Source organism: Chrysoperla carnea, chromosome 4 (genome assembly GCF_905475395.1).
Source record: "Chrysoperla carnea chromosome 4, inChrCarn1.1, whole genome shotgun sequence".
Lineage (NCBI taxonomy): Eukaryota > Metazoa > Arthropoda > Insecta > Neuroptera > Chrysopidae > Chrysoperla > Chrysoperla carnea.
The window spans coordinates 43,113,262-43,126,095 of NC_058340.1; the positions used below are offsets into that span (position 1 = coordinate 43,113,262).

General features: G+C 27.7%; 1 protein-coding gene across 1 annotated transcript in view; it reads left to right on the top strand.

Annotated features, from left to right (window-relative positions):
• LOC123299073 (longitudinals lacking protein, isoforms A/B/D/L) overlaps window positions 1-12,834 on the top strand; it is a 422,122-nt gene that overhangs the window by 397,509 nt on the left and 11,779 nt on the right. The window lies entirely within an intron of this gene.

Sequence of the window (12,834 nt, forward strand, 5' to 3'; positions counted from 1 at the left end):
TTTAGTTAGAAAATATTTTAAAGTGGGTCATTAGAGCTTTCCCAAGATGAAAGACGAAGATAAGAACCTTCATTAAGATGTTCAAAAAAAACATTGATTCATCTTATGCAGGTCGTAAAGGGAAAAGATTTGTAGCACGGACGTGCCCTTTTCAATTTTTTTCATTGGTATAAAAAGTTTAATGGAAGTTGCATTAGTTCCTTTAAATAAATGATTTTCTTTTTTTTTTAGATTTTTTCCATTCTTTTTTTGTCGCAACAATTATGTGAAAATAATAATACTCGTTTACACTTTTTCAGACTATTTAAAAAAATTTGAATGTGAAAAATGTGGAAAAGCATACAAATACAAATGTGGATTATATGCCCATCAAAGATACAAATGTGGAAAAGAACCACAATTTAAATGTCCATATTGCCCAAAACGTAGCTTTGAAAAAGGCAATTTACAACGGCATGTACTTATTTGTAAATCATTGTCAAAACCAATTGATACAGTTCAAGTATTAGAAAGAGTAAAAAATTTATGAAAATGAAATTAAACCAATTTTCATTCAAACTGTGTATTATTTTTTCTATCGGTTTGTATTTTTATATGAGTGAAAGGAAATGATAAGAAAAAATTGTTCACTTATATCGACTTATACTTTTCGTATTTACAGAATATTTTTCTCAAATTTGACGTATCGAAATTATTTTTAAAAACGCGAATTAGTACCGTGTATAAATAGCATATAATTAACAATCATAATTATGGCGAATTTAGTAATAAAAAATAGAATTGTCGAATACAGTATAACAAATTTGGATACCCCTAAAATTACATTTAAAATGATGATAATATTCACTTGCATTTTTCAGGTGATATCGGAAAATTCGAATGCAAAAAATGTGGAAAATCATACAAATATAAATGTGGCTTATATATTCATCAACGGTATAAATGTGGAAAAGATCCACAATTTAAATGTCCATATTGCCCTAAGCGTTGCTATCAAAAATCTAATATGAAAGGGCATGTAATAATATGTAAATCCAAACCAAGTAATATAGTTAATATGTTAGAAGTAATCCAAAATTTGTGAATAAAAACCGAATTTTCTGAATATATCTCCTTTCTTATTTATTTTTTTGAACAGTTTTAAAATGATTTCGAAATTTAATCAACAATTGTCAGAGTAATTCCAAACCCATACTCTTTTCAAGCCCATCCGTCAATGTATAGAATAATAATCATTCGGTGTAAGGGAAAAAGTACTTTTTTTTGGGATAAATAATATTTGTTTTTCATATTTAATTGAGATTTTGTATTGATTGGGTCCAGACTTCCAATTACACGTAAATCCATTACACGTAGACAAAATCAATTTTTATATGTAAAAAAAAATTTTTTAAAGCGCCTCCACAGTCTCTTCTTCATAGCAAAATTATAAAACTGGTGATATGAAATCAAAATTCACAAATAAGTAATTTTTACGAAAAATTATTTTTTATTTTACATTTACTTGATACATTTTGTTTTATTCAAAATAATTGTGGCGTGTTTTCGTCCACAAAGCAATCCCTTCCATATCACTATTATGGGAATACTGAATAATAATATTTGGTTACGTTTTTCCAGACCATTTAAGAAACTATGAATGTGAAAAATGTGGAAAAATATATAAATCTAAGGGTGGAGTTTTTTTGCATCAACGATACAAATGTGGAAGAGAACCCCAATTTAAATGTCCATTTTGTCCAAAACGTAGCTATCAGAAATCAAATTTACAACGGCATGTAATTATTTGTAAATCATTGTCAAAGCCAAGTGACCCAGACCAAGTTTTAGAAATTATGAAAAATTTATTTGCAAAAAAGTGTAATTTATAAAATAAAATAAATGCATGATTATTTTAAAACTGTATTTGTTATTTATTTGCTAAATATTTAAAAAAATTCTTGAATCTCTCTCTCTCTCTCTCTCTCTGCGCCCAAGTACTTTAACCAATCAAAACCCAAAATTATGGAATTTTTAACACTATTGAACCAAAATAGTAATATTTGTTTACACTTTTACAGATAATTTAACAAAATATAAATGTGAAAAATGTGGAAATTCATATAAATCTAGGGTTGGACTTTATGTACATCGAAAATACAAATGTGGAAAAGAACCACAATTTAAATGTCCATTTTGTCCAAAACGTTGCTATCAGAAATCAGATTTAAAAAATCATGTATTACATGATTTACATAAATTATATGAAAATCATTGTCAAAGCCAAGTGACCCGGACCAAGTTTTTAAAATTATTGAAAATTTATTTGCAAAGAAATTGTGATTATGAAAAGTAAAATATATGTAAATCTGAAAGTAAAATAAATGAAATGAAATTGTTATTTATTTGTCATAGTTCTTTTCTAAATATAGAAAATTATCCAGTCGGTATTGTAGATAGAGTTGATATACATCGGGGAAAAAACATACCTGATTTTTATCTTTTTTGTCTTCAAGCATATTATTTGATAGATTGGGAAAATATATAGAAACCGACTGGTTGCAAACTAATTTTCAAACAAAAGTTAAATTCGCATGTTAGAAATTATGGAAAATTTATTTTCGAAAAAGTGTAATTTATAAAATAAAATAAATGAAAGATTATTTTTAAACTGTATTTGTTATTTGTTTGCTAGTTATTTAAAAAAATTCTTGAATCTCAATAAGAAGGTAATTGCAAATTTTCTACGTCTGGGCCCAAGGACTTAAAGCAATTAATTTGTTTAAACCTATCAAAACCCAAACTTATGAAATTTTTATTAATATCGAGTAAAATAGTAATATTTGATTACACTTTTACAGAAAATTTAAAAAAATATGAATGTGAAAAATGTGGGACAGCATATAAATCTCGGGGTGGACTTTTCTTACATCGACGTTATAAATGTGGAAAAGAACCACAATTTAAATGTCCATTTTGTCCTAAATGCACTCATCACAAAGGAAATTTACAGCAACATATAACTTCTTGTAAATCTATGTTAAAGCCGAAAGACCCAGAGCAGCTAATAGAAATTATGAAAAATTTATTTGCCAAAAAAATGTAATTATGAAAAATAAAATAAATGCAAAACTTTTTTACAACTGTAATAATTGTTATTTTTTTGCTATTTTTTGTGTTAAATTTTTATTAAAGATATTGTCATTAAAGTTTCCACTATTATATCTTTAAAAGAATGAGTATAAAAATGGGAATTAATACTGTCCAAAATGTTGTTTTCCAAACGCGTATTCATTTTTTGATTAATGGCATCGGTCCTTTTGTTTTTCTTGAAAATGCAGAGAATCATCATCAATCTAATCCATTTTGCAATTGAACCACAAGTTTTTGAGGTATCGATTAAAAAACAACTGCGCAATATCAAACATCGAATAGAAATATTTTGAATCAAAATGACACTTTTATTTTCTTTTCGAATACTTCTTAAAATTGACCGAGAAAATATAAAAAAAATTTGGACATATTCCATTCTTGCTACGGGCTATCCAACTGAATTATTCAGTGCCGGAAAAATTTGTGATCTCTCGTCAATTTCCGAAGAATTAATATCAAGCTACGCCGTACATATTTGCTGATGCAGGGGTGAATTACCAAGGGGTTTGACATTCAATTTCACCTGTACTTACTTTGTATCTCGCAAAACTGACACCATGGTGCTTAAACTTTTTTCAACATGATTCCCGGTGGTTTATTTCACCCGAAAAATTTTAGCATGGGCTTGTAGTCTCAGAAAACTGACACTATAAAGGGGTAGTCTTTGTTTTTAAAGTTGGTAATTGACCGTCGAAGCGGTTGGGTAACTGCTAGTTTGTTAACAATTTAAAATAGTTTACTTTCTTACTTTTTGGTGGAGACAAATGTCCCGATTGCCTTTCTCTGGATCTAACCTTGTTTTTAATATAATTTTTTAACCAAACAAAATAACTTCTGAAAATTTTCTTTTTAGCAATACATCGAGCCAAAATAGTAATATTTGTTTATACTTTTACAGGTAATTTAAAAAAATATAAATGTGAAAAATGTGGAATCGCATATAAATCTAGGGTTGGAGTTTATTTACATCGAAGGTATAAATGTGGAAAAGAACCACAATTTAAATGCCCATTTTGTCCAAAATGCACCCATCACAAAGGGAATTTATTACAGCATATAACTTCATGTAAATCATTGTTAAAACCAAAAGACCCAGAACAAGTATTAGAAATTATGAACAATTTATTTGCCAAAAAAATGTAATTGTGAAAACTAAAATAAATGCCAAACTTTTTCAAAAATGTATTTATTTGTTTGAAGTTTATTTCGTAAAATTAATGTTAAGGATGTGGATGAGTAGGTGAAAGATGATGTTATTAAAGTGTGGGTGTACTATTATAACAAGTGAAATTTACTAAATTTAAAAAATCCCCGACAAATGCGATTTATTCCTTGTAAATCGATTTTTGAAAACTCAGCTATAAAATGTTCTCGATCAAGTCGGTTCGACCGTTTAGGGGCTACGATGCCACTGAGAAACGCACGAACGCACAGATAAACACTTTAAACTTATAACACTCATTTCTTAATCAATATCAAAGTGATGCTCTTTATTTGTTTTTGGAGGGGAAAATTACCTTAATTCAGAATTCATTTTCTAGCGCCTAGCTCGTTCTGTTAATTAATTATTTAAATAACCAAAATTGCTCTTTTTTTAACAATATGTTGTCAAAAAAAGTAATTTATTTTTACCATTTTACAGAAAATTTTAAAAAATATGATTGTGAAAACTGTGGGAAAACATATAAATCTAGGGCTGCACTTTCGTTACATCGAAGATATAAATGTGGAAAAGAACCACAATTTGAATGCCCATTTTGTACAAAACGTAGCCACCTTAAGCAACATTTACAAACACATATGATTTCATGTAAATCGTTAACAAAACCAAGAGATCCAGAACAAGTCATAGAAATTATGAAAAATTTATTTATCAAAAAAATGTAATTATAATAAATTAAATAAATGCAAAACATTTTTAGATTTTTGCCGTTTTTTTGTAAAATTAATATTAAAGATAATGTTTTATTAAAGTGTGGGTGCTCTATTATAAAAATATGATATTTGCATGAATAAACAGAGTCGGTCAATTTACTTTACTAATCAAAGTGTTACAAAAATGTGTATTTTTGAGAGGAAAATTACCCTAGTTTCCTGTCCGAGCCCGAACTTGTTCTGTTAATTAATTATTTAAATAATCAAAATTATTCGATTTCTAACAATGTCGATTTAAAAAAGCAATTTTTGTTTTACAGATAATTTAAAAAAATATGAATGTGAACAATGTGGAAAAACATATAAATCTAAGGCGGCACTTTCTTTACATCGAAGATATAAATGTGGAAAAGAACCACAATTTAAATGTCCATTTTGTACAAAACGCAGCACTGAAAAAGGAAATTTACAAGCGCATATAATTTCATGTAAATCATTAACAAAACCAAGAGATCAACAACAAGTTTTAGAAATTATGAAAAATTTATTTTCTAAAAAGTGTAATATTGAAAAATAAATAAACGTAAAACTTTTTTAGAAATGTGTTTGTTTTTTTTTTTTGTTCCTTTTTTTTTTAAATTATTTTCTTGTAGAGATAATGTTTTTAAAGTGTAGACTTATAAGAATCATGTATGTATAAAAAACACTCCACTCTATGGTCGACAGAAAGAAATATTAAAGTTTGGGTATTCTAGATTTAAATCGTTATCGAGCCAAAATAGTAATACTTGATTACAATTTTTACAGATAATAAATACGAATGTGAAAAATGTGGGAAAGCGTATAAATCTAGAAGTGGAGTTTTTCTACATGAACGATATAAATGTGGTAAAGAACCACAATTTAAATGTCCATGTCCAAACCAGACCGTTGAAGCACTTATAATCCTAAACATAAGAAAATTCAATTTTTAACAATATTGAACCAAAGTAGTAATATTTGTTTATACTTTTACAGATAATTTACCAAAATATAAATGTGAAAATTGTGGAAATTCATATAAATCTAGGGTTGGACTTTATGTACATCGAAAATATAAATGTGGAAAAGAACCACAATTTAAATGTCCATTTTGTCCAAAATACAGCTATCATAAAGGGAATTTACAAAAGCATATAATTTCATGTAAATCATTAACAAAACCAAACGATCCTGATCAAGTCTTACAAATTATGGGAAATTTATTTCCGAAGAAATTGTGATTATGAAAAGTAAAATAAATGTAAATCTGAAAGTAAAATAAATGAAATGTAATTGTTATTTATTTGTCATAGTTCTTTTCTAATTATAGAAAATTATCCAGTCGGTATTGGAGATAAAGTTGATATATATCGGGGAAAAAACATATCTGATTTTCTCTGTTTTGTTTCCAAGTATATTATTTGAGATTGTATCTTTTGAGAATGAACGCAAGTTCGAAACATTTTGAGATCAAATAAAAAAACTTGTAGCCATACACTAATAATAAAATAATTTTATATTATTTTAATTATTTATTATAATATAGTATGTACTACCAAAAACCTAATATAAATTCAATTAACATATTATTAGATAAATTGGGAAAATATATGAAAACCGACTGGTAGCAAACTCATTTTCAAATAAAATTTGAATTCGCATGTATAGACCGTTGGAGTACCTAATAATAATGCTAAACATAAGAAAATTCAATTTTTAATAATATTAAGCCAAAATAGTGATATTTGTTTATACTTTTACAGATAATTTAACAAAATATAAATGTGAAAAATGTGGAAATCCATATAACTCTGGGGCTGAACTTTATGTACATCGAAAATATAAATGTGGAAAAGAACCTCAATTTAAAGCTATCATAAAAGGAATTTACAAAAACATATAATTTCATGTAAATCATTAACAAAACCGAGCCTGATCAAGTCTTACAAATTATGGGAAATTTATTTCCGATGAAATTGTAATTACGAAAAGTAAAATAAATGTAAATCTAAAAGTAAAATAAATGAATTGTAATTGTTATTTATTTGCCATAGTTCTTTTTAATAATTCATAAGAAATTCTCCAGTCGATATTTAAGATAAAATTGTCATATATCGGCCAAAAAAACACCTGATATTATCTGGTGTTTTTGATAGCTGGTGTTGTATCTCCAAGCACAATACTTGATCGATTTAAAAATATCCTCTACAGCATGTAACAGACACATGGCAAGATACGTCTTTTATTGTAAGATTTAAAAAACTTCTCTCCTTCATACACTTGTGATGAAAGTTAAACTTCGCTATAGTCGATTGATATTCATTGAATTGGAATCACTAATGTTCATTTCATTTTGGCTTTGGGGATTATGCTGAGTTTAACCGCTGTTAAATATACCCCCTCATATGAGAAAAAATTAAAGATACGTTGCTAAAGAAGTTTTATTTAAAAAGTTGTTCTGTAAATCAATAGTTAAGCCTACACACAACGATCATACAACTTTTACAGTTGCAACTTACAGTTGCATCCGTTTAGTATTAGACATATAAAGAACCAATAATCCTAAATATGAAAATTCTATTTTTAACATAATTTATCCCAAGTAAGTAATATTTGTTTATAATTTTACAGATAATTTAAAAAAATATAAATGTGAAAAATGTGGAAACACGTATAAATCTAGAGTTGGAGTTTATATACATCGAAGATATAAATGTGGAAAAGAACCACAATTTCAGTGTCCATTTTGCCCAAAACGCTGCTATGAAAAAGGCCATTTACAAAAACATATAATTGCATGTAAATCATTAACAAAACCAAATGACCCAAATCAAGTCCTTAAAATTATGAGAAGTTTATTTGCGAAAAAAGTGTAATTGTGAAAAATAAAATAAATGCAAAACTATTTTTCGGAATGTAAAAGAAATTAATGTAAAATTTTTCCAGAAATGTACTTGTTATTTGTTTGTTCATTCATTTTTAAAATTCAGTTCTTTTTAAGAAATTATTATGTCGATATTGAAAATAAATTATGAGACTTACATCCACCGATGCAACTTTTAGTTAGAAACTGGTTTGCAACAAATTGAAAATCTTATTACCAATAATCCCGAAAACCTCAACTCAAAAAACCGGAATCCAATTGTTTGCAAACTAATTTCCAACCGAAAATTGCTTCAGCTTAGGCACGAATCAAAATTCTGATGACATAAGGAAATTCTATTTTTAACAATATTGAACCAAAATAGTAATTTTTATTATTTATTACACTTTATTACAGGTAACTTAAAAAAATATGAATGTGAGAAATGTGGGAAAGTGTACAAATCTAAGGGTGGAGCTTTTTTGCATCAACGATATAAATGTGGAAAAGAACCACAATTTAAATGTCCATTTTGTCCAAAACGCAGCACTGAAAAAGGAAATTTACAAGCGCATATAATTTCATGTAAATCATTAACAAAACCAAGAGATCAACAACAAGTTTTAGAAATTATGAAAAATTTATTTTCTAAAAAGTGTAGTTTTGAAAAATAAACAATTGTAAAACTTTTTTAGAAATGTGTTTGTTTTTTTTTTTGTTCCTTTGTTATTTTCTTGTAGAGATAATGAAGTGTAGACTTTTATAAGAATCATGTATGTAAAAAAAACACTCCACTCTATGGTCGACAGAAAGGAATTTACAACGACATATAATGTCATGTAAATCGTTGCCAAAACCAAGTGATATAGTAGAAGTGTTACAAATTGTGAAAAATTTATGAAAATAAAGTAAACTAACTTACCATTCGTATTGCTTCTTTGTTTTTACCAGTTTTTCAACTCTAAACACCGATTCTAATTTAATCATGTCCGATCCAATATTGGCACATAGAACACGGCACAATTATTTTGGCCGTGAGAGATTTTGATCAGAATGATCCAAAATACATTTTAGAGTGGTTTAGAAAAAGTTCCACAGAAAGCCATTTTCCTAGGCCTGTAGGTACTGTAAATATAATCTATGTGTAGCTTTGATCGCCCGTAGCTAATTAAAAAAATGTGGCCTTTTGATCAGAATATTTTAGAGTGGGTTAGAAAAAGTTTCACAAACCCATTTTCGTATCTAATATTGTGGACTCCTTTGTGATTCAAAGAGTTGAGTCGTAACTTAGAGAAGAGAAGTTTCTACTAAATTTCTGATTATTATACAAAAAATGTATATGAAAATGCTTGATACTCGTCCGCTTAGCTGGACTTAAAAGTAAAGACCATCGCATCATAGTATCCACGTCTCTTGTTCTCACTTATCCCCCTTCCATAACCCTCGAAAAAGAGGTAGGGATTGTTTTACACATCGGGTAAAAAATATATACAGATTTCAATTTTTTTTAAATGATCTTGATTCATTGAGTATATCCGTGGCCATGAATTGGACAGGTTGCTATGAATTGTATCTTGTTGGCTATTTTTACAGAAATCTTTAAATTTATGGTTCAAAATGAATCTCATAGATGGTGTAGTGAAATGGCGTAGACTAACTTTTTTAATAGACTAGACTTTTTTGTATATCTTTATAAGTTATTACTCATGTGTTACTCTGATGTATGAGCTTTATTATTTTACAGTTTCATTCAAATCCATTCAGTAGTTTTTGCGTGAAAGCTTAACAGACAAACAAACGAGCAACCTTTCCTTTATCCTTTATATTATAAATGTATAATATAAAGGGAAGGGACAGGGGTAGGGATTTAGTTTTAGCAGTCTCTTAAAAATTTGAAAAAAATACTTTTACCTGTATTTCAGAGGTCAAAGCTATCAATTATAGTTATGAAGTTTCAAACTTTTACTATCCAAATTTCACTAGGCTTGGCACATACAACACTTAGTATTAAAACATTGATTTAGTTTCCTTGTACAAATAAAATATAATTTTCGCCTCCAAAAAATAATGTCCAAAACCAGTTCTATATTTAAGGTTGCGGGATCTCTTACCTCTACTATAGTTAGCCAAAATATTAATGATTGGTTACACTTTTGCAGAAAATTTAAAAAAATACGGGTGCGACAAATGTGGGAAAAAATATAAATATAGATGTGGATTATATACCCATCAGAGGTACGAATGTGGAAAGGAACCACAGTTTAAATGTCCATATTGTCCAAAACGCAGCTATCACAAAGGCAATTTACAACAACATGTGATCTCATGTAAATCATTGAAAAAACCAAATGATTCAATAAAAGTATTAGAAAGTGTAAATAATTTGTGGAAATAAAATTAGAGAAAAAAAATTGTTTTCGTTATTATTTTTACAAACTTTTATCGTTGATCATTTTCAGGTTAAACTAATATTGAACAATTTAGTTATCCGATTCAATTAAAAATATTTTTATGAATTGATATAGGCCATTTCCTTGGTTTTTTGAATTGTAAGATCGATTTTTGATGGTTTCGCTAATTCAATTTTCTGATAAGCAACACGATAAAAGGCATAAAATAGCATATTGCAAAAAATTTATCAAGCGAATGAGTAAAATCAATAAAGTCGATTTTATGGTTGAAAAAAATATGAGAAATAACATCTCGAGTTCAACTTTTTAAAGCAGTAGTATATTGCTTTGAATTGAAGGCATTCTGTAATAGAAAATTGAGTTTTTTCATGATTAATTTCCACTTCTGATTAATTTTCTACCCTCTTGAAGGTGAAATTTCATAAAAATTTATTTCCCGGAGTCGAAGGAAAGTTGTAAGGCCATTATATTTCCAACTTCATGAGGTTAGAGTGTTTGAGTGAGTTTCTACTGACATATGTGTTTTTAATTAAAAATATTTTGGCTCATAAATTCATATTTTTAAATGTGACAAGCTTTTTATAATAACTCCATAATATATTTTACAGGAGATGATGACATGGAAAAACGTTTTTGGTGTCGAGATTGTGGACGATCATATAAATATCGTCGTGGCTTAGCTTATCATAAGAAATATTCTTGTGGTAAAGAGCCAATGTTTAAATGTCAATTTTGTCCAAAACGTTGTTTTCAAAAAGGTAATTTATTACAGCATAGTTTATCATGTAAACGACGCTTATCGGTAAAATTTGGAAAAGAATTGGAATTTGGAAAGGAGTAATATTTTTATATTAAATGGCAACAAAATTTTTGTTAATTTAATAAAAAAATGTATTCAAAATTATTTGAGTTGAATAAAAATTATTATTTATTTATTGAAAATTGTGTTTGAGTTTTTGTATATTTTCAGGAAAATTTTCTATTACTAAAAACATTTTTAGTGGGTGGAATCATCAAATTTCAGTACATTGAGAAAATCGGAATATTTACCGCGATTAGAAAATTATTTTGTCGTTTTGGCGAGAAAAAAAGTCGAAATCTCCAAATTTTGATGATTGCACCGATTTCGAAAAATTGGGATTCTTAAGCTTTGTTCATCCATTAAGATCAAAAGTTATATGGTGCCTAGTGATGCTTTTTCCCAGCTGGTAGTAACCACCTCTTCTGGGAGGTGGAATAATGGTTTGTTACAAATAGAAACGAGAATCGATAAAGAGATGAAATCTAAACAAAAAGTGTTATTAAGTATATTTCGAAAAGTGAGTTCCGAGTTATTGAATCCGAATTTCAATCACCAATAACTCGGAAAGTGTTGACTTTTCGAAATATTCTTTAATGACACTTTTAGCATTGAATTCATTAGGTACTCTTTCATTTCCCGTTGTCAATTTCAACATATATTTTTCCATCCCTAGAAGAGGTGGTTACCATCCCCTGGTGAAATGCACCACATTTACCGTCAAATGTTTATATTTGAACTGTAGGAAAGAATTTAGAGGTTTAATCCTCGTTTTATATTTGGATGACATTGTAAATCTGTATATTAGGGATCGCCCACAAAAGATGTTTTTATTGATGAAAATAATTACTGTTATTGCTCAAAATTTTATTAATTTATTAACTAATGACAAATTTTTTGCTTCATACTTCAGAATGGCGTTCCATTTTTCATTCACATTGCGTTAAATGGTTTAAGTCTATGCTATGGTCCATTCATTTACTAACTCATATTAAAATTGGCATAATTGGCATTATTTTGGAATGCTTTTAAATTATTATTTATTCATAATAATTTATTGCTAATTAAATTAATATAATTTTATTTTATTCTAGAATATCTGATGAATGGACGATATTTTTGTCCAAATTGTCCTAGATATTTTAAAACATCGGAAGAATGGTGTCTACATTTAAAATCTGAATGTGGAAAAAACCAAATTGCAGTGTTTTTCAAAACATTATTTTCAAAAAAATAACATACTTACGTATTTAACGAAAATTTTATTTCATATTTTATGTAATTGTTGTAAATAATTTGTAAAAAATTTTATGTGCAATAAAAATCCATTTTAGTTTATTTTATGTTATGAAATGTCTTTAAAAATTATTACCTTTTTCCGTTATGATACTTTTATACACAGTGTGTCGCATTTAAGATGAAGACATCCTCATATTTTCCATAGAAAAAAAATTGTTAACCCTATTTTCTACATAATGCTCCTTCTACAAAATACTCTATCTTTTCTTTTAGCAAATCTTCAAAATGGAAGATACTCTTGCCCAAATTGTCCAAGATCATATAAAGCTTCAAATGGATTGTATCAACATTTAAAATATGAATGTGGAAAAGAAAAAATGTTTAAATGTAAATTTTGCCCAAAGCGTTTCTTTTACAAAAGTAATTTATTGCAACATACTTTTATTTGTAAAGCAGCCCCCGCAATTAAAAATACCGATACATTTCAATAATTT